General features: G+C 46.7%; 1 long non-coding RNA gene, 1 other non-coding gene and 1 pseudogene across 2 annotated transcripts; 1 reads left to right on the forward strand and 2 right to left on the reverse strand.

Annotated features, from left to right (window-relative positions):
• Positions 1-4,102, reverse strand: LOC132531279 (DNA polymerase subunit gamma-1-like; annotated as a pseudogene).
• A 1,064-nt stretch (positions 4,103-5,166) lies between these two features.
• LOC132531399 (uncharacterized) lies at positions 5,167-14,508 on the forward strand. The gene is made up of 3 exons (XR_009544084.1): positions 5,167-5,302; positions 9,942-10,058; positions 13,696-14,508. It is a non-coding gene; the product is annotated as an uncharacterized LOC132531399 (long non-coding RNA).
• TRNAG-CCC (transfer RNA glycine (anticodon CCC)) lies at positions 12,469-12,541 on the reverse strand. Its single transcript has one exon. It is a non-coding gene; the product is annotated as a tRNA-Gly (tRNA).
• Positions 14,509-18,071: the final 3,563 nt, after the last annotated feature.

Below are 18,071 nucleotides of genomic sequence, written 5' to 3' on the forward strand. Positions count from 1 at the left end.
ATCTTGGTTCTGAACTCAATTGCACCGTCAATTAGAGGCAATCATTCTTGGCAAGTCCTGCTACTGAAAAATGGCTGGCCTTAGGCAAGCCCTTTTGTAAAAAGCACGGCTGAAAGCCTGAGTTTAGGAGCCTGCACCGCCCCGATGAAACTCCACGGGAGCAAATACAGAGCCTCCAGGCAGAGCTACCATCCAGGCTGGCTTCATTTTTCCAGGGAGCCTTTGGTGAGTTCAATTATCTGGTGAATATCCAGTGCTTCCCCCTCGGGAATCCCGTATCTGCTTTCCATCCCAGTTGGGTTGGAAGGGGTTTTACAATCCATGGTCACTTCCTTCCTGAGGCACTGGTCAATATCGGCTGTACTGAAGAAGGCGACTGACTGGGGGCAAGTCATTCAGACCCAGCTTGTAGGCAGACATGCACCTGGTCAAGAGGCTGGCGATCTGCAGGGCGAGGGCAGCACAGGAGCAGCCCTCCTCCCACACCAGGTAGCGAACCTCATCATGGATGCTGATGCAGAAGCACCCATCGATGGCGAACACCTCAAACGGCCACTTCCTGGCCACAAGCATGAGGTGTAAGTAGTCCGCGGCGGAGCTTTGCACCGCTCGATTCACACAGCTGGTCATAAACTCCCCCTGGACAGCAGAGGGCTCCAGGGCTCGACTGCTGCAGCAGCCCAGCACCGGGGTACTTGTGTGTCAGACATCGCAATGCTCTCCAGCTTATTGAACGTTTCTGACTCTCTGTCCCCCATCCAGGCTTATTCAGCAACCTCCTCCCACTTCTTCCATTGTGATTTCCTAGAAGCTTCTCTGGATCTTGCGTAGATCCAGCAGGGAAACCAAGCCGTCCTCCATCCTGTCCACAGGGAGGTCCAACTCCCTCACCAGGCACTCGCCCTCATCTAACAGCCGATACCTGCGGTGGCCCTTGGTGACTGCATACATCTGTCGGGCCTTCTCAGCTGCCTCCTGCCGCGTGAGCCAGTGGTTGAACTGCATTAGGAGGCGCTCAGCGAAGGGCTGCCCCCCCCATAGATGCAGCCATAGTTGAAGACCTTGGTGTGCTCATGCGTGATGCCCACTGTGGCAGCTCTCTTGCTGTGTAGATTGGTGCCCCTGCTCTTCCTGCCCTGCAGTGTCATCCACCCAAAGGCCGTGCAGCCATGCACGCCAGCAAAGTGGGCGTCTCCAAGCACAGCTGCAATCCACAGCGCCTGTGAGCCCACGTCAGCACCCACGAGGGCGTAGCCGGGTGGAGCCTGCACCATGGCCTTCAACTCACTGCCTACTCGGTCAGGTCGGGCGTTGCTGGCAATGAGCCAGGTGGGCTCTGCAGCCCACGCGATGGGCTGTAGATGGTGATGGTGCCAGTGGTCACCCCTGGGGCAGGATGGCCCCATAGCGGCCTTCCTCATCATAGTGTGGGTGCCTGGTCACAGCACGGGGCAGAGCTGACCTGGGCAGCCACACCACCATCTGGGACCTGATACATTTACGGGCATTCCTACAAAAAGAAATCATTTTGTTGATTTCCAAGGCACGGGGCCCACTGGCACCTCCTGGGCCAGCCTGCAGGGTGCCGTCCGCCATCTTGGGCAGGAAGTCTTTGGCGAAGGGGCTGCCAGCATTGCAGCTGTTACCATCCTTGTGAGGCAGCTTGAAGAACCAGCAGCCGGGGATATCCACATCATTGTAGGGTCCGTTGCCATGGTGATAAGCTGGCTGGCTGGCTTTTGGGCCACCAGCAGCAGTCAGAGCTAGGGACTGACCTGGAACTGCCACTCGCAAGTTCATCCTGGCCTCGGCCTCCACTTCTAAGCGGCCCATTTCTCCCACCGTCTGCCACATGGCGCTGCTGTCAGTGAGCGGGAACTCCTCAGCCAGGTCTGCCTCCTGCGGCTCCAGCTGCTGCTTCCCCTGTTCAAGACAGTGCTTCCTGTACAGGGACTCGGTGGCTATGTAGGGGCAGGCGCCCCCGGGGTCGGCCACTTTTACCAAAGGGTTCTGGGATTGGAAGCCAGGTCTACTGGCTTTAGAGTCCAAATAGCCAGGAACTGTCCACGCTATTGCACTGCTGTGAAAAATAAACAGTCCTGCACAGGTAGGGGAAGGGAGAGGGAAGGAGGTCAACAGCAAGGAGGACTGCAGCAGTGGGCCCGTTGGGCTCCAGGATGGGAGGGGGTTGTAGGGCAGAGATGGATGGCGTGGTGGGAGAGGAAGTTGTGAGACACCAGTCCGATTGTGAAGTGCCTTACGGACCCTGTAGACAGACTTGGCATGTAGATGTTAAGCATACACGGTGATTCTTAGAAAAATGGAAGTTCAGCAGGTTTTAATTGTCTAGATAATTTCTCAAAGTGTGGTTTTAATGTATTTTTAAATCAATCACCCGGAGTGCTTGTTTTAAATGCACAGTATTGCCCCGCCCCACACTGTACGATGAACTCAAATCTGTGTGTCTAATAGGCCTCTCAGATCATTCTGACGCACACTGGAGCTGAAGGATTTGAGAAGTGTTTCCTAATGGGTGATCAATTTCTGCTGATTTTATACTGTCTAGGAAAGTTCTGCAGACAGCTGAAATTATGTTCTTATGTTGTTTACCTAAGAGGGAGGTGGAGCCTGTGTTGGAAAGGACAGCTATTAAGAGTAGATTAAAAGTATATTCTTCCAGGGCTTCCCTGGTGGCGCAGTGGTTAAGAATCTGCCTGCCAATGCAGGGGACACGGGTTCGAGCCCTGGTCCGGGAAGATCCCACATGCTGTGGAGCAACTAAGCCCATGCGCCACAACTACGGAGCCTGCGCTCTAGAGCCCATGAGCCACAACTACTGAAGCCCGCGCACCAAGAGCCTGTGCTCCACAACTAGAGAAGCCACCGCAATGAGAAGTCCATGCACCGCAATGAAGAGTAGCCCCCGCTCACCACAACTAGAGAAAGCCCACACGCAGCAACAAAGACCCAACACAGCCAAAAATAAAATAAATTTTTAAAAAATATATTCTTCCATATTAAAGTGAATATTGTCTCTCCCAAATTACAGACCCATTTTTAACCTTAGACATTCTTTTAAAACTGCCGCTCTGGACTTCCCTGGTGGCGCAGTGGTTGAGAATCTGTCTGCCAATGCAGGGGACACAGGTTCGAGCCCTGGTCTGGAAGGATCCCACATGCCGCGGAGCAACTGGGCCCGTGAGCCACAATTACTGAGCCTGCGTGTCTGGAGCCCGTGCTCTGCAACAAGAGAGGCTGCGACAGTGAGAGGCCCGCGCACCGCGATGAAGAGTGGCCCCAACTTGCCGCAACTAGAGAAAGCCCTCACACAGAGACGAAGACCAAACACAGCCATAAATAAATAAATAAAATTAAAAACAAACAAAAAAAACCCCCTGCTGCTCTGCTTCCCAAGCTTTGGACTGGTTCTCTCTTAAACACTTTCCTCGAGGAACAAAGTAGTTTTAGGCACAGCTGATCATCACAGTTGTCTTATTTCATTTCATTAGGGAAATGTTTAAGAGTAAGATTTTCATAGTGTTCCTTGCTTCATCCACCTTTGAATGCAAAGAAAAGAACTCCAGGGCTAAATCGTAAATGTCTTTATGAATCGGCAGAGATTACACCTCCTATCGAAGTATAATCTTCAAAAGATCAAACTTGACTGTTATACATATATAATGAGTATTAGTCAAATTTATTCACCTCCTTAATGAGGAAACGGATAAGATGGCAAAGCTGGTTTGAAGCAGAATCGGAGGAACAGGAATTATGCGGTCTACCAGGAAGGGTGTTTTGAAATGAGTGTGCTGAGTGATCTGAGCCCTCCAAAATGAATAGCAAAGTCAGGCATGTAGCTCAATGAGTCTCAAAGTTTTGTTCTCAGTATCCCTTAATACTCTTAAAAACTGAGGATCCCAATGATCTATCAATATTAACCTTATTAGAAACTAAAACACAAATGTTTAAGTATTAGTTATAGGGGACCCTTGAACAAGGTGAGGGTTAGGGTTACCCACCCTTCCCACAGTCAAAAATCCAGGAATAGCTTTACCGTCCGCCCTTTGTCTTGGGTTCTACATCTCTGGGTCCAACCAACCATGGATCATGTAGCACAGCAGTTGGTATCTAAGGGAAAATATCCGTTTATAAGTTGACCTGCGCAGTTCAAACCCGTGTGTTCAAGGGTCAACTGTATTTTAAAAATAAAAATAACGAGCCCATTATATGTTAACATTTTTTAATGAAAAATAACTTCAGATATATTTTGAGAAAAAAGGCATTGTTTTACACTTTTGCAAATAGAACACTTAATTGGCTTATCAGAAGACAGCTGAATCCTTATATCAATTTCTGCGTTCATATGTTGCAATATGTTGTTTTTGGTTGAAGTATATGAGGAAAATTTGGCCTCACAGAGTTATGTAGTTGGAAAGGGAGGACCTTACAAAATCCCTAAAGTGTCTTGGGAACCCTCAGCGGTCCTTAGATTACACTTTGAGAACCACTGCCCTAGATTAAGAAATACCCTGGCAGGCATGTTAAACAAAGCACCAGTATGACCTTGAAAGGACATGCTGTAACTGTCTTTGGTTATTTCCAAGTTTTGGATGATTTTTCTTAATACTTCAAGGCCTATGTCATGCTCCTGTCACCAGAAACAGACTGGGTCAGACCGACCAAATTCCACTTGTGAACAGTGGGAATTAGGACTATATTGTAAACTCATTTCTTTAAACAATCCCCCTAAATAAAAACATCTTTTTTTCCTTTCATTATAAAATGCAAGAAATTTAGAAGATATAAAAACCAATTATCTTGAATACTTTGAACTTCTTGGAGATAAACACTGATACCTTCTTCCTTTTTTTGTTTTAACTTTTTATTTTATATTGGAGTATCGCCAATTAACAACGTTGTGATAGTTTCAGGTGCACAGCAAAGGGACTCAGCCATACATACACATGTATCCATTCACCCCCAAACTCCCCTCCCATCCAGGCTGCCACATAACATTGAGAAGAGTTCCCTGTGCTATACAGTAGGTCCTTGTTGGTTATTCATTTTCTTTGTTTGTTTGTTTTTGTACGCAGGCCTCTCACTGTTGTGGCCTCTCCCGTTGCAGAGCACAGGCTCCGGACGCGCAGGCCCAGCGGCCATGGCTCACGGGCCCAGCCGCTCCGCGGCATGTGGGATCTTCCAGGACCGGGGCACGAACCCATGTCCCCGACATCAGCAGGCGGACTCTCAACCACTGCGCCACCAGGGAAGCCCAGTTATTCATTTTCTAAAAGTTTTCCAGGTGATTCTATTGTGCACTTAGGACTGAGAACCGCTACCTAGTCTAACCCCATTTTCTTTTTCTCTTTTTTTAACATCTTTATTGGCGTATAATTGCTTTACAACGTTGTGTTAGTTTCTGCTGTATAACACAGTGAGTCAGCTATACGTATACATATATCCCCATATCCCCTCCCTCTTGCCTCTCCCTCCCATCCTCCGTATCCCACCCCTCTAGGTGGTCACAAAGCACCAAGGTTATCTCCCTGTGCTATGCAGCTGCTACTCTCTCACTTCATCCCAGCTTACTCTTCCCCCTCCCCGTGTCCTCAAATCCATTCTCTACGTCTGCGTCTTTATTCCTGTCCTGCCCCTACGTTCTTCAGAACTTTTTTGTTTTAGATTCCATATATATGTGTTAGCATACGGTATTCGTTTTTTCTCTTTCTGACTTACTTCACTCTGTGTGAAAGACTCTAGGTCCATCCACCTCACTACAAATAACTCCATTTCTTTTTATGGCTGAGTAATATTCCATTGTATATATGTGCCACATCTTCTTTATCCATTCCTCTGTTCATGGGCATTTAGGTTGCTTCCATGTCCTGGCTATTGTAAATACTGCTGCAATGAACTTTGGAGTGCACGTGTCTTTTTGAATTAAGCACGGGAGTGGGATTGCTGGGTCACATGGTAGTTCTATTTTTAGTTTTTTAAGGAACCTCCATACTGTTCTCCATAGAGTTTTTTTACATATAAGACATTTTGTATTATTTCTGGTCTTTACAACAGTGCTTGAAAGTTTTCAAGGATGACAAAGCTGAGGCTGAGAGAGGCAAAGCAAACTGCCTTGGACACATAGCTACTAACTTTTTCTATTCTAATCAGACGTCTTAGTTCTAAGATAGAATCCTCTCTAGCTAGTCTACGTGGGAAGGGATTCACAAAGGCTATTAGAAATTTGTGGAATTTCTGGAGAAGCTAGGTTGAGCTTCTCGGAACAACTCTCAGAACCACACCTCAGATTTGACCATGTAACGGGGCCCAGCCAAAACACATGGACTCTGCTGTGGACGCTGGAGACAGTCCCGTCACCACTTGACTTCAGAACTGGCTGCCTTTGCTGGCCTGGACCTTCTCTGTTTTCTCAGAAAATTCACTTTCAAAACAAAGTCTTACACATGTATATCTGATTGGTAGACTCTAACACACCTGTTGTGTTAATTTCAAAATTTCAATGTATTTTTAAAAAGTTATTCCAGATGAGGGAGGTAGGATTTATACTTGGAGAATTATCCAAGTGAGAAACTGTTTGAAAGATTCGGGGTAGGGACAGATGTCCACCGCAGTCACCCTCTGGAGGCCCAACATCAATGTACACCCTCCCTCCATCCTTCAATCTCTAGCCTGCAGAACACAATGCAACAATCCCTTATACAAAATATGCTACTCTGTCCTCAAAAGGGGAAGCCCCAAATTTCAGTTGATTGCATTCAGCTCCATATTCAGAATTTTGATGTTCGTTCTTCTAATTTAAACACACTCTTTTCTTAATGCCCTGTTAGCCATGGATAAATTGTAAAATAAATCCACAGAGGCTATATACACTATATATCTGGGGAAGGGAGAGGGGAAAAATTTAACATATATTCTTATATAACGTAACTCACCTGCAAGGGGAAATATAAGGCTATAGTTGATATTTACCCACTCCATGTTCCCTTTGCCCTCAGCCACAACTTGGTCTGCCTTTACCTGGTGGAGTGACCCTAACCTTCATTCCTGAGCATCTGAGTTCTTGGTGGCCCTCTACTTCTCTACGGTTGCTCTAGTCCTGCTAACTTGCAGCATTCCGTGGGGAGGTACAAGGAGGACCCCTCAGTTTGTGAACATTGCTTCGGCCTGTCTAAGGAAGCACTCCTATTTTCCCTAACACCCAAGATCAACGGCCTCAGCTGAAATGGTCGGCACTCCCCACTGCACCCCATCTTATTTGCTGGTTTAGTGGCGTGGTGCAAGGAACCTGAAATGGCCAAGTGCCAGTCTCAACTGGTAGAAAGATTCCCCTGGTGGAAACATTTCTCTTTCGACATTTTCTATATCGCATCCATTGGCACTTAATTATCTTCCCTTTAGAACTGTTCTGCATACACTGATTTTTTGAGTGATCGGAGAAGCCTAACCTTCAGGGTAGGTATGGTGGTATATCAAATGTCTAAATCTTAGCCCTAACGTGACTTCTTTCGTATTCAATAAATCCACCCCCAACTAAGGAAGATGCCTATTATTTTTGTCCTTGCCTTCACTAGTGTTTGAGAGATATACGGATAATGACTAGAGGGCTGGTAGCAGCAGGTGTCTCTGGAGAAAGGGATGAAAGAGATAACACAGCGAATTTTATGATATCTCAACCAGTCCTCCATCTTGGAAATAATCATATGGTCTTTTAACCTTGTGGCTTTTAGATCCTAAGCTCTCAAAGATTTATTTCTTGGCAGTAAGCAACATTTAGAAAATCTATCTTTATTGTTAAGTCTGAATATTCCAATTTATTATTTTGTTTAGCCCAGTGGAATTATTAGAGGACGTCAGTCATGCCCAATTGCCACCAGTTTATTTCAAACACTTATGAACAGAGAATTGCAAAATATCTTTTTTTCCCCTTGGGCCTATACGCGCTTGGTATTATGCTTATGCAAACAGAGTATGTAAGCACAACTTCCTTTCCTGTATGTGCAGGCATTCGGCACATATTAGTGTCATGCCTGCTGCATTCCAGCTACACTCCTTTCTGGAGACACAGTGGTGAAGCCCAGGCACGGTCTTTTTGCCATAGCCTTTCTATTCTAGTAAGGGGTGCTGGTACACACCACGTCTGGCTCTGTCTCCTGCTGCTAAATTAGGATGGCCTGTCATTTACCCAGAATACAGCAGGGGGCAGATAAAGCCCATCTTTCAAAATCATTTGCGGCAGCCCAGCATTTTAGATGGCAGCAGACTAGAATTGTCACTTCAGTTTTTGAAGGAAACTAGAATCTGGTTTTGCATTTTGCTCATTGCTTATCCGACTTCCGGTATCTCTGGTATCAAATCTGGGAAAAAGCCAAACTGCAGGTACATTTTCTCTTTCAGAGTAAATATATTTGGGAAATAGCTGTGAGGGACGCTTGCTAAGTAAAGGAATTCTACTCTGAATACTTTCAAAAATAAAGACTATTCAATGGATTTAACATTAATTCAATTTAATATTTTCTATAAATCTGAATTTTCATTTAAGTATTTGCTTAAGTTGAACTGTAGCTGTGTTTTGATTTTTTGCTGAGAGGATGGGTAAAAAGACCATCCTCATTAGCTAATCTTTTTCCTATTTCAGAAATAGTAGCCACTCCTACATCCTTTTGGAGTGAATTAAGAGGAAATGTTAGAAATGTAGAGAAAGCAAATGCATGCGCGCGTGTGTGTTTGACATACTGTTATGGCCACAAGAATGGCATCAGAGGGGCAGAAGAAAGGAAAGGACCAAGGATGTGGGGTGTTGCATTTTGGGCAAAGGCGTCGAGAGAATATCCTAATTTTGGACTTTTTAATGGTATGTTAGGTTTGCTGGGTCCTTTAAAGCAATAAGTATTCAGCTGAGCTGTGAAGCTAGACATTGGAATTTCCTATGAAAAGGAAAATCTGAGCTAAAGAGAGGAGAGTTACCTGAGCAGATACCTTTTATCAACCAGCACCTTACTGGATCTTTTATTAATCTATGGTTTCCCTGGGCCTCCTGTTCTATTACTCTCTACGGGACAAACACAGGAAAACTACACCAACTCCCTCTGGCAAAGGCTCCTTAGAGAGCCAGTGGGTGAGTAGAGGTGGGAGGGGAGAGGGCTAAATCAATTTCTAGTGAATCTGAGAGCCAATCAAATCTTATTATTCTGTTGAATTATTTCTCTTCTCCTGTACATAGTAAGTTCTGTGGGACAGGGTCATGTTTATCTTGTTCACCACTGACTTTCCTGTGACCATGACATTTTTCATACACCAGTGCTTTAGAAGCAAAAATAACAGCCCTCCCACTGACCTCATTAAGAAAAGACTAAAGAGATTAAGAAACGTGGGTAATCCCAGCCATGAGTTATTTGGAAATTGTGTGTGTGTATGTGTGTGTGAGAGATTTCCAATCATCTGTCCCTGTTCACCTATGAATATGACGAAATGCAGAGGTACTGAGTAAGAATAGCTAAGGAGTTCTGAAATGCCTTCGAAGTTGACCTAATATTGTAGATTCCTTCAATTAGAAGGGCCTTACCCTGCCCCACCCATCCAGTTCAGGAATTCTGCAACGTCCCTAAAGGGAAGTCACCTTATTCTGCTGGAACACTCACCAAATCTTGAAGTAGTGATTCCATTACGAGAAAGCTCTTCTTCCTTTTTCTTTCTTTTTCTTTCTTTCTTTCTTTCCTTGTTTTTTTTTTTTTTTTTTTTGGCAAGGGGTGTTTAAAAAATGTAGAAAAGAATGTAATGACTTTCACATGCCCACTGTCTAAGAATAAACAAGTACTAATGTTTTGTCCTTTTGGTCTCAGCTGTCCACTGTTGGGAAATAGTTCTCCATGGGTCTCTCACCTTTTTGTGCATTTGCGAGTGAACTACTGGGCCATCTTTTCCAGGGTGTTTGGATGGTGAACGACTGTGGAAGGTAGAGATGGTGGTTCCCTTCAGAATAAAGGGCAGGTTACTTATGACCTTGGAAGACAGAGTGTGTCTCGCAATGGAGCAAATGGCAGGTATGCTTAGTGCCCATTTTGAAATTATCAGGTTCCTTAAACCCAGGGTTCTTCTCTCCTGTAGTCCAACCACTGCATGTGCAGGTGTCATCTGGTCCTCTTCACATTGCCCTTAGGAAATGGGCACCAAAACGCTGATCTGTCTCTGCTGCTATTGCTGTGAGTAACAAGCTGCCTTTTGTCTCTGATCCAGGAGTTTCATGCCAGCATCCATGAAACTGCTGTAGGTTACTATTTAAACCATCATAGGCCAGAGAAACAGGTGGAAATAGCTCCCAAGTAATATCAATATTAAAACTTGATGAGGATAGAAAAAGAAAACTAGAAAATTTCACTTATGAATGTAGAAGCTAAGATACTAAACAAAAATTAGTAAGCACAATCCAGTGAAAGTTACAAAAAGAAAGAAAGGAAATTAAGCCCATGTTTATTTCAGGTTTATAAAGATAGTTTGAAATTTGGAAATTCATCAAAAAAATTTACTGTTAGATTGAAAGAGAAAAAGCCTGTATTATTATAGCAGTAGAAAGTAAAAGCATTTGATAAAATCTAGCAACAATTACTGATAAAAATTCCATGTAAGTTAGGGATAGAATAAAACTTTAAACATGCTGATGACTGTATCAAACTATGGAATAGAGAAGCCATTTTAAAATCTGGAACAAATAGCATTGACCACTTGTATCATTATTTAGTGTTGTTTTGGAAGTTTCAAATAATGCAATAGGACAATAAAATATGTAAAATGTTGGAGAAAAACCAGTCACAAAGAGGCGGTATGAGCCAAGGAAAGATTAGGAACTCGAGACGCACAGACGTGGATCAGAATCTCACTTTGGCTCCATTTTATCTGTGGAACTTTGGGCAAGCTATTTAATTTTTTACAATTCAATTTTCTCTTCAGTGAAATAGGCATAATAATAATTTTTGGAGATCCTGCACGGATTAAATTCCCTGCTGTCTTGCTTTTTTTTTAATATTTATTTACTGGGACTTCCCTGGTGGTCCAGTGGGTAAGAATCTGCACTCCCAATGCAGGGGGCCTGGGTTCGATCCCTGTTTGGGGAACTAGATGCCACATGCATGCTGCAACTAAGAGTCCGCATGCCGCAACTAAACATGTCGCAGCGAAGATCCCGAGTGCCTAAATATTTATTTATTTAGGCTGCGCCAGTCTTAGTCGCGGCACTCAGGATCTAGGCCCCTGACCAGGGATCGAACCCAGGCCCCCTGCATTGGGAGTGCGGATTCTTACCCACTGGACCACCAGGGAAGTCCTCCTGTGGTCTTGTTGAAGGGCCCAGCTCAGTGCCTGACACATGTTCGGTGTTCCACAAATGTTAATTCCTTCTGACACTTTCAACCTCTGAGAATTTGAAAAAGAATAAGGATTTGGATGTCTGCGAAGCCTGTCACAATAGCAACCTCTGTGATTAAGAATAAAACCAGTATAGAGATGCCTAATTCTTTTTGTTCAAGCTTCTTCCAGATACCTGAGAACTTTCAACAGTGGCAACCCAAATTGATGATTCTGCCTCTTACAGAAGAAAATCAATAAACATTAGCTCCTCTGAAGCAGGCAAATTACAGGAACAACAAGTTCCGCAGTGTTTCATAATCTTATGACAAACACCATCCGAGTTCCTGGACGAGGAATCTTTTCTTACCAGGATCCCACTGGCCAGTCCCACAGTGGGCTTTGTCTCCCTCTCTTGGTTTTGTCACTTTGCTCATATGATTTGTTTGCCCTTTTGCCTATTGTGAGCTTGCCTTCTCCTGGTTTGGTAAGTTCCCAGCACTTCAGAGGCAGCCCATGTCCACGGAGAGTCCTGGGAGGCCTCCTGATCTGGCCACAGCGATAACAATGAAGGTTTATTTCTCTGGAATATTTTTAAAGCCTATGGCTCAGTCTTCTCTGCTCATCTGAGAGAAGTATCTTTGAGTCAGCTTAGGGAGACACCACTCCCACTGTCAACTCTGGGATTTAGGGTCTGTCCTGGGCCACAAAAGAGCCTTCAGACCTACCCCTGCCTCAGGCAAGTCCTCATGTATGAGCTGGGCCCCATGTTCCAATCTGAATATGTTGTCCTCAGGCAGTTCTATCAGGAGTAGGGGTGCAGGGAATGTGAGGTTGGGGCACTGGTGGAGAAAGTTGGGCTGCTCTGGACATGTAGAGAAAGGTATAACTTGGGCTTGAGAGCAAAGGAAACAAGTCATGAAACTGACTCTGTGGCTCGATCATCTTTATTTATTTGTTTGCTTGTTTGTTTATTTATGTATTTGGCTGCGCTGGGTCTTAGTTGCAGCATGCGGGATCTTTAGTTGCAGCATGCAAGATCTTTTTTAGTTGTGGCATGTGGAATCTTTAGCTGTGGCATGAGGGCTCTTAGTTGTGGCGTGCAGGGTCTAGTTCCCTGGCCAGGGATCGAACCCGGGCCCCCTGCATTGGGAGCACAGAGTCTTAACCACTGGACTACCAGGGAAGTCCCTGGATCATATTTATACATCACAGAAACGTCACTGGACTTGATAGCTGAGATAGCTCAGGCTCAGAGGGGTTAGGTGATTTGCCCAACACTGCACAGCACTGGAATCAAGACTGGATCCAGATCCTCTGACTCCTGGTCCAGTGCTCACTCCTTTCACTCAAGGTCCTGCTCCCCCCAGGTTTGCTTTGGTGATGCAGCAGGTAGGACTCAGCACATTAGTGGAGCGCTTGGAGACTTGGTTTGGTCACCACCTCAACACCTGGTGTGGTCACACTCTTCAGATCCTAAAGCCTTCAAGGCTGGGGTGATGGGGTGGGACAGGAAAGGGGAGGAGGAGAAGCAGGAGGGATTGGAGGACCCGTCAGGCGGCAGGGGAGGCTGGGCTCAGAACTCTAGGTGATGAGCCAGAGGATGTCTGGCTCACAGACAGCAGGGTGGGGCGCAGAGGCTAGCCGGACGGACCCTCACGGTGCCTCCAGCAGGCCCGTAGTTTAGGGAGGGCACAGAAGATGTGGAAGATCCTCTCGCAGCTAGCAGGACCTCTTCTGAGGTGGAATTGGCAGTGCTGGAAATTCCTGCCCAGGGCAGGCCCAGCTGCGTAGACCCTACTGCATGGCCGTGTCCAGTAGGTTAACAGGGCCATCCCTGGGCAGTGACATGAATTTGACCTTGGGGAAGGGAACCCAGGGCAGCATCCTTTCCCTTCATACATCTACTTCCCTTTTGACTGGCTTCCCTCTTTTTTTTTTTTTTTGTTTTTGTTTTGCGGTACGCGGGCCTCTCACTGTTGCGGCCTCTCCCGTTGCGGAGCACAGGCTCCGGATGCGCAGGCTCAGCGGCCATGGCTCACGGGCCCAGCCGCTCCGTGGCATGTGGGATCTTCCCGGACCGGGGCACGAACCCGTGTCCCCGGCATCGGCAGGCGGACTCTCAACCACTGCGCCACCAGGGAAGCCCTGGCTTCCCTCTTGACCCACACCCCTGCTTTTTGCTGCCAAATGAGTGGTGAGGGCTGTGACGATAGTCACAGAGGATCACAGGCAGTTTTCAGGGTGTGCATTCACACCCTTTCCTGTCATTAGGAAACATGCAGTTTCTCTGAGATTCGACTCACCACGTTTCTTGCTCTTGCCTTCTTTCTCTTGAAGCATGGGGCCATCTGGGTTCATTTCTGCTGTAGTAGAAACATAGACGCCACCTCTTTACCGTAAGAAAATCAACACCGTGGACGTGATGACCAATGGCAGCTGATGCTGAGGCTCAGAGCTGGGGAGGCCACAGGACTGATGGCGCCTGAAGAGGACGCATCCCACGGCGGGCCGTAGCTTCCTGGCACCCACCTCTAACCGTCATGGAAGCCTGCAGTCACCAGCTCTTTCTATTTTTTTAAGAGAAGCTGAAAATCTAAATTGAAAAACTTCGGCACAAAATTGGCACAAAATTTCTCAAAGATACAGATAGAACGAGCAAAACATGATTTGATTTGAAGGCGGGTTCGTTTGTAACTTCTGAGCTACCTGTTCTTTAAAAAAAATTCCTCCCAGGTATTTCACCTCTGGGTCTCTTCCTCAAAACCCATAATTTTAGTCTATTCTGAGACAACATCAGACAACCTGAATCGAGGGACAGTGTATGACATACCTGACCAGTAATTTTCACAATGGTCAAGGTCATGATAAACAAGGAAACACAGAAAAACGGTCACAGATTGGAAGAGACGAAGGAGACATGATGACTGCATGCCATGTGGGATTCTGGAACATTAATGGAGAAATGGGTGAAATCTGACTAATGTCTGGAGTGTAGCTGATGTCAGGGTACCAATGTTAATTTCTTAACTTGGACAAATGAAGCGCGGTCAGGAAAGATGTTATCATTAGTGGACACTGGGCTTAGGGTATATGGGAAATGTTGGCACTACATTTGCAACTTTTCTGTAAATCTAAATTTATTCCAAAATCAAAAGCTTATTAAAAAGAAGAAGTCCCTTCCAGGCCTGAGATAACCTCTGGTTGTTATGGTTCAGATAATGAAGCCAGGTTTCTAATGTCAAAACAAATGCTGTCCCACTGGTGTTCTCCCTCCCGCCCTGTGAAGTGTACTTAGTACAGTGTCAAGTTCTACTATCATTTTCTTTCAGATCAAATGGGATCAAGGACTCCTAAAATGGGCCTGCGGCTTAGCCCAGAAGCATGCAGGTGATCAGGCAACTTTACAAAATGGTGTCTCTCTTTCTACCAGAAAGAGAAACTCTGTTTAATGGCCACACACACTGCTGTGCTCCCACTCTACCTGCCCTACAGTGACTGGAGTTTGAAATTCAGAGGCAGAGTTCTAGGTGCACTCCCAGGACTGACATTTGCCTGAGGATACGGTGGTTGGACCTGCCAGCCAGGCTGTGCCACTGCATCACTTTCTAAATGGCTTCTGGCATTGTGTAGTAGGATCCAAGGAGAGCCCCCTCCTTTCTAAGAAAACATTTTCAGCATCAGGAACATTGGGGAGAGAGAGAGAGGGGCTGAAGTGAGCTGTCAGAGAGAGGAAGGGGCCAGCATGGGAGTGAGAAACCTTGACAAATATTTTCATCTCTGTAGAGGAGTCAAGTTTCTCCAAACGAGTGGTTCCTCCAACTCCACAGGAATTGTATAACTCTCCAGTGTTCCCAGGCAATTATTCCTGCTTGCAAATCTGAGCCTCCCCTTTCAGGATCCAAACAAGTGACCACAAATCAAAGAGAGCTTGGACTCATTCCACTAATAGCATGGAAAGCCATTAGCCGAAGTTGTTTGAAAAGGGAAGTGGCTCAGATATCTCTGGTCTCACAAGAAAAGCTTCTGTAATATCAGATTATGGTTACCAAATGGCTTAGGGACTGAGGCATCATGTTTCTCATAACGAGAGGTTATTTATTGCACCATTGAACCAACACTCTCCCTTGCTCACTTGCACAAGATATGATGAAGAGTCCTTTCAAGTTGAATTAAGTTTAAATGGAAAAGTAACACACATGCTCCCAGCTAATGCTTGGGTTTAGCTCTGGTGGTGTGGGCAGAGAGGGTAGAGGGCTCCCTCTGTGGGTGGTCCCGGGGGCTCTGCAAGGCTCTCTTTGCCCCGGTCTCTAATGCTTGAAGTTGAACTCATGGGGATCATTCCTTGGGGTTAGGGCCCTGTTTCCAAGAGAGTCTTTGTCACAAATGTTGAGAATCTGGGCTGTTCACGATCATTAACCTAACAGGGGCCCCCACTTTCTTTGGGGAACTATTTCTCCCAGTCCCCCTTCCCTGTGGTTCTGAGGGGCTGCCAATCCCAGAACTCCACGCTCTTGGCCAGGGCTTAGGCGTGTACCCATCCCTTGGGCCACAGTGATTGGTTCAGGGATGGCAGAATCTGGGCCAATCAGAGGCCCTGTTCTAAGAGCTAGTGGTGAAGTCATCCTAACTCAGGGAGGTTGGAGGGATGTTTGGGAATCTAGAGCACCCCAGGCTATGTTTTCAGTCACGCCGAGAAAATCCGTCTTCACTGGAGTAATAAAGACGAGTAGCGGTAAGGAGAGCGGGGAGCGGGGAGAGAGAGGGGAGGCGGGGAGAGAGGGGAGGCGGAGAGAGGGGAGGCGGGGAGAGAGGGGAGGCGGGGAGAGAGGGGAGGCGGGGAGAGAGGGGTCTTCATGGCGTCGAGGCCCAATTCTAGGCATCGAAAGCCCAGACATGTGTCTGGATGCTCCAGGAGCTTTACAACGAAGCTGCATCTTAATTAAGCTTGTTGGTACTGGGCTTCTACCACTCTCAAGAGAGAACATTCTAACGCTTTCATCAATGTGCCCATCTTCCACGGCTTTCCATAAACACCATTCCTGCACGGGCAAGAGAAGGCTGCCTGCCGGCCTGGCTTTACAGTCTCAGAGGGCACACCGTAGGCGGGCTCCGAGATGTCAGGGGCCCCAGCTGGTCAAGATGGAAGGGAGATAAAATCAAAACACCTGGGCTCCATAGACGCGAAAGCGGAGGGCTTTTCTTCCTGGGGTTTCATCCGTTTTGCTCATTGCGTTTTCTGGTAAGATTCTTTTGAAGAAAGGGCTCTGCAGCTAGAATAGTTTTACGTTCACCCTCTTAGAGGATCTTTACCTGCCTCTCCAGGGCTAATGTTCTTTATGGTTTCACTTTCCTAGTCCCCTGGCCTGGGCATGATTCACGTTACAGGCCTAAGAGCTTGCTATGTTCACGGGCGGGGTAGGCCCAGGCCCAGGGGATGCGAGCTCCCACCCAGGCCCTCCCAGCGGCGTCCGTTTCTGTCCCGACTCTGCAGGCCCCCGCTGAGATAAGCCTGGAGTAAGTCAGTCTTGTGGGGTTTCCGCCTCAGCTGGCCATTCTCATCCTTGGATGCCCCATCCCAGTCGGAAGGGTATGTGTGGGCGCCCCGGGTGGTCTGCGATTCCGGACTCCTGGAACAATCCAGTGGGAAGGTGGCCGCTGGCCAGCCCAGGTGCCCTGAGGCCCCCGCAAGCCAGAGAGCCTGCTGTGAGTGCGGCAGGATGTCAGGCCGGAGGGGGAGGCCAGAGGACAGAGGGAAGCCTGTGGGGTGGAGAATAATAAACTCCTTCATGGCTCTGGAGGCTCGCCGAGACTGACGTTCAATTATAAATAATCCCAGGATTTGTTCAAAGCTCACCAGCTGCCCTGAGCGCCCTACAGCTGGGCAGAGCAGCCCACATAACTTTTCAGGTCTCAGGGGTGTGACAACCTCCCTGATGGCCTTTGCAGTGATGCTGGGGGGAGTGGGTGGGTGCGTCTGAGAACACAACTGAGAGACATTTATCGAACTGAAATCGAAGTTCCCACCACGCATGTTTACTGAGTTTTTGTGCAGGTATGTTAAAGAACTCTGCGCTTGCAGTGGAGAACTTTTAATTTGTACAGCTTATCTTTTAATTTTATTTTATCTTTTTATATTTATTTTTTTAACATCTTTATTGGAGTATAATTGCTTTACAATGGTGTGTTACTTTCTGCTGTATAACAAAGTGAATCAGCTATACGTATACATATATCCCCATATCTCTTCCCTCTTGCGTCTCCCACCCTCCCTATCCCACCCCTCTAGGTGGTCACAAAGCACCGAGCTGATCTCCCCATGCAATGCAGCTGCTTCCCACTAGCTATCTATTTTACATTTGGTAGTGTACAGCTAGTCTTTATTGAGCACCTACGTACATATTCTGAGCTAGGCATTGGGGTGGACGGGGAGGCAGAGAAAAATATGTCCTTGCACCTGAGTGGGAGAAGCAAAGATGAGGTGAAGATAATTGCTAGAATCCTGGCCTTGCTTAGATGCTCTAGGATGGTTCTGGGAGCAATGAGGGAGGCCTGGAGGGGCCATTGCATTTGAACTGGTTCCTTTTTTTTTTTTTTGGCCACGCTGGGCAGCTTTCGGGATGTTAGTTCCCCAACCAGGATCGAACCTGGGCCCCCTTCAGTGAAAGCGCCGAGTCCTCATTACTGGACAGCCAGGGAATTCCCTTGAACTGGTT

This window comes from Lagenorhynchus albirostris, chromosome 13, assembly GCF_949774975.1.
Source record: "Lagenorhynchus albirostris chromosome 13, mLagAlb1.1, whole genome shotgun sequence".
Taxonomy (NCBI): domain Eukaryota; kingdom Metazoa; phylum Chordata; class Mammalia; order Artiodactyla; family Delphinidae; genus Lagenorhynchus; species Lagenorhynchus albirostris.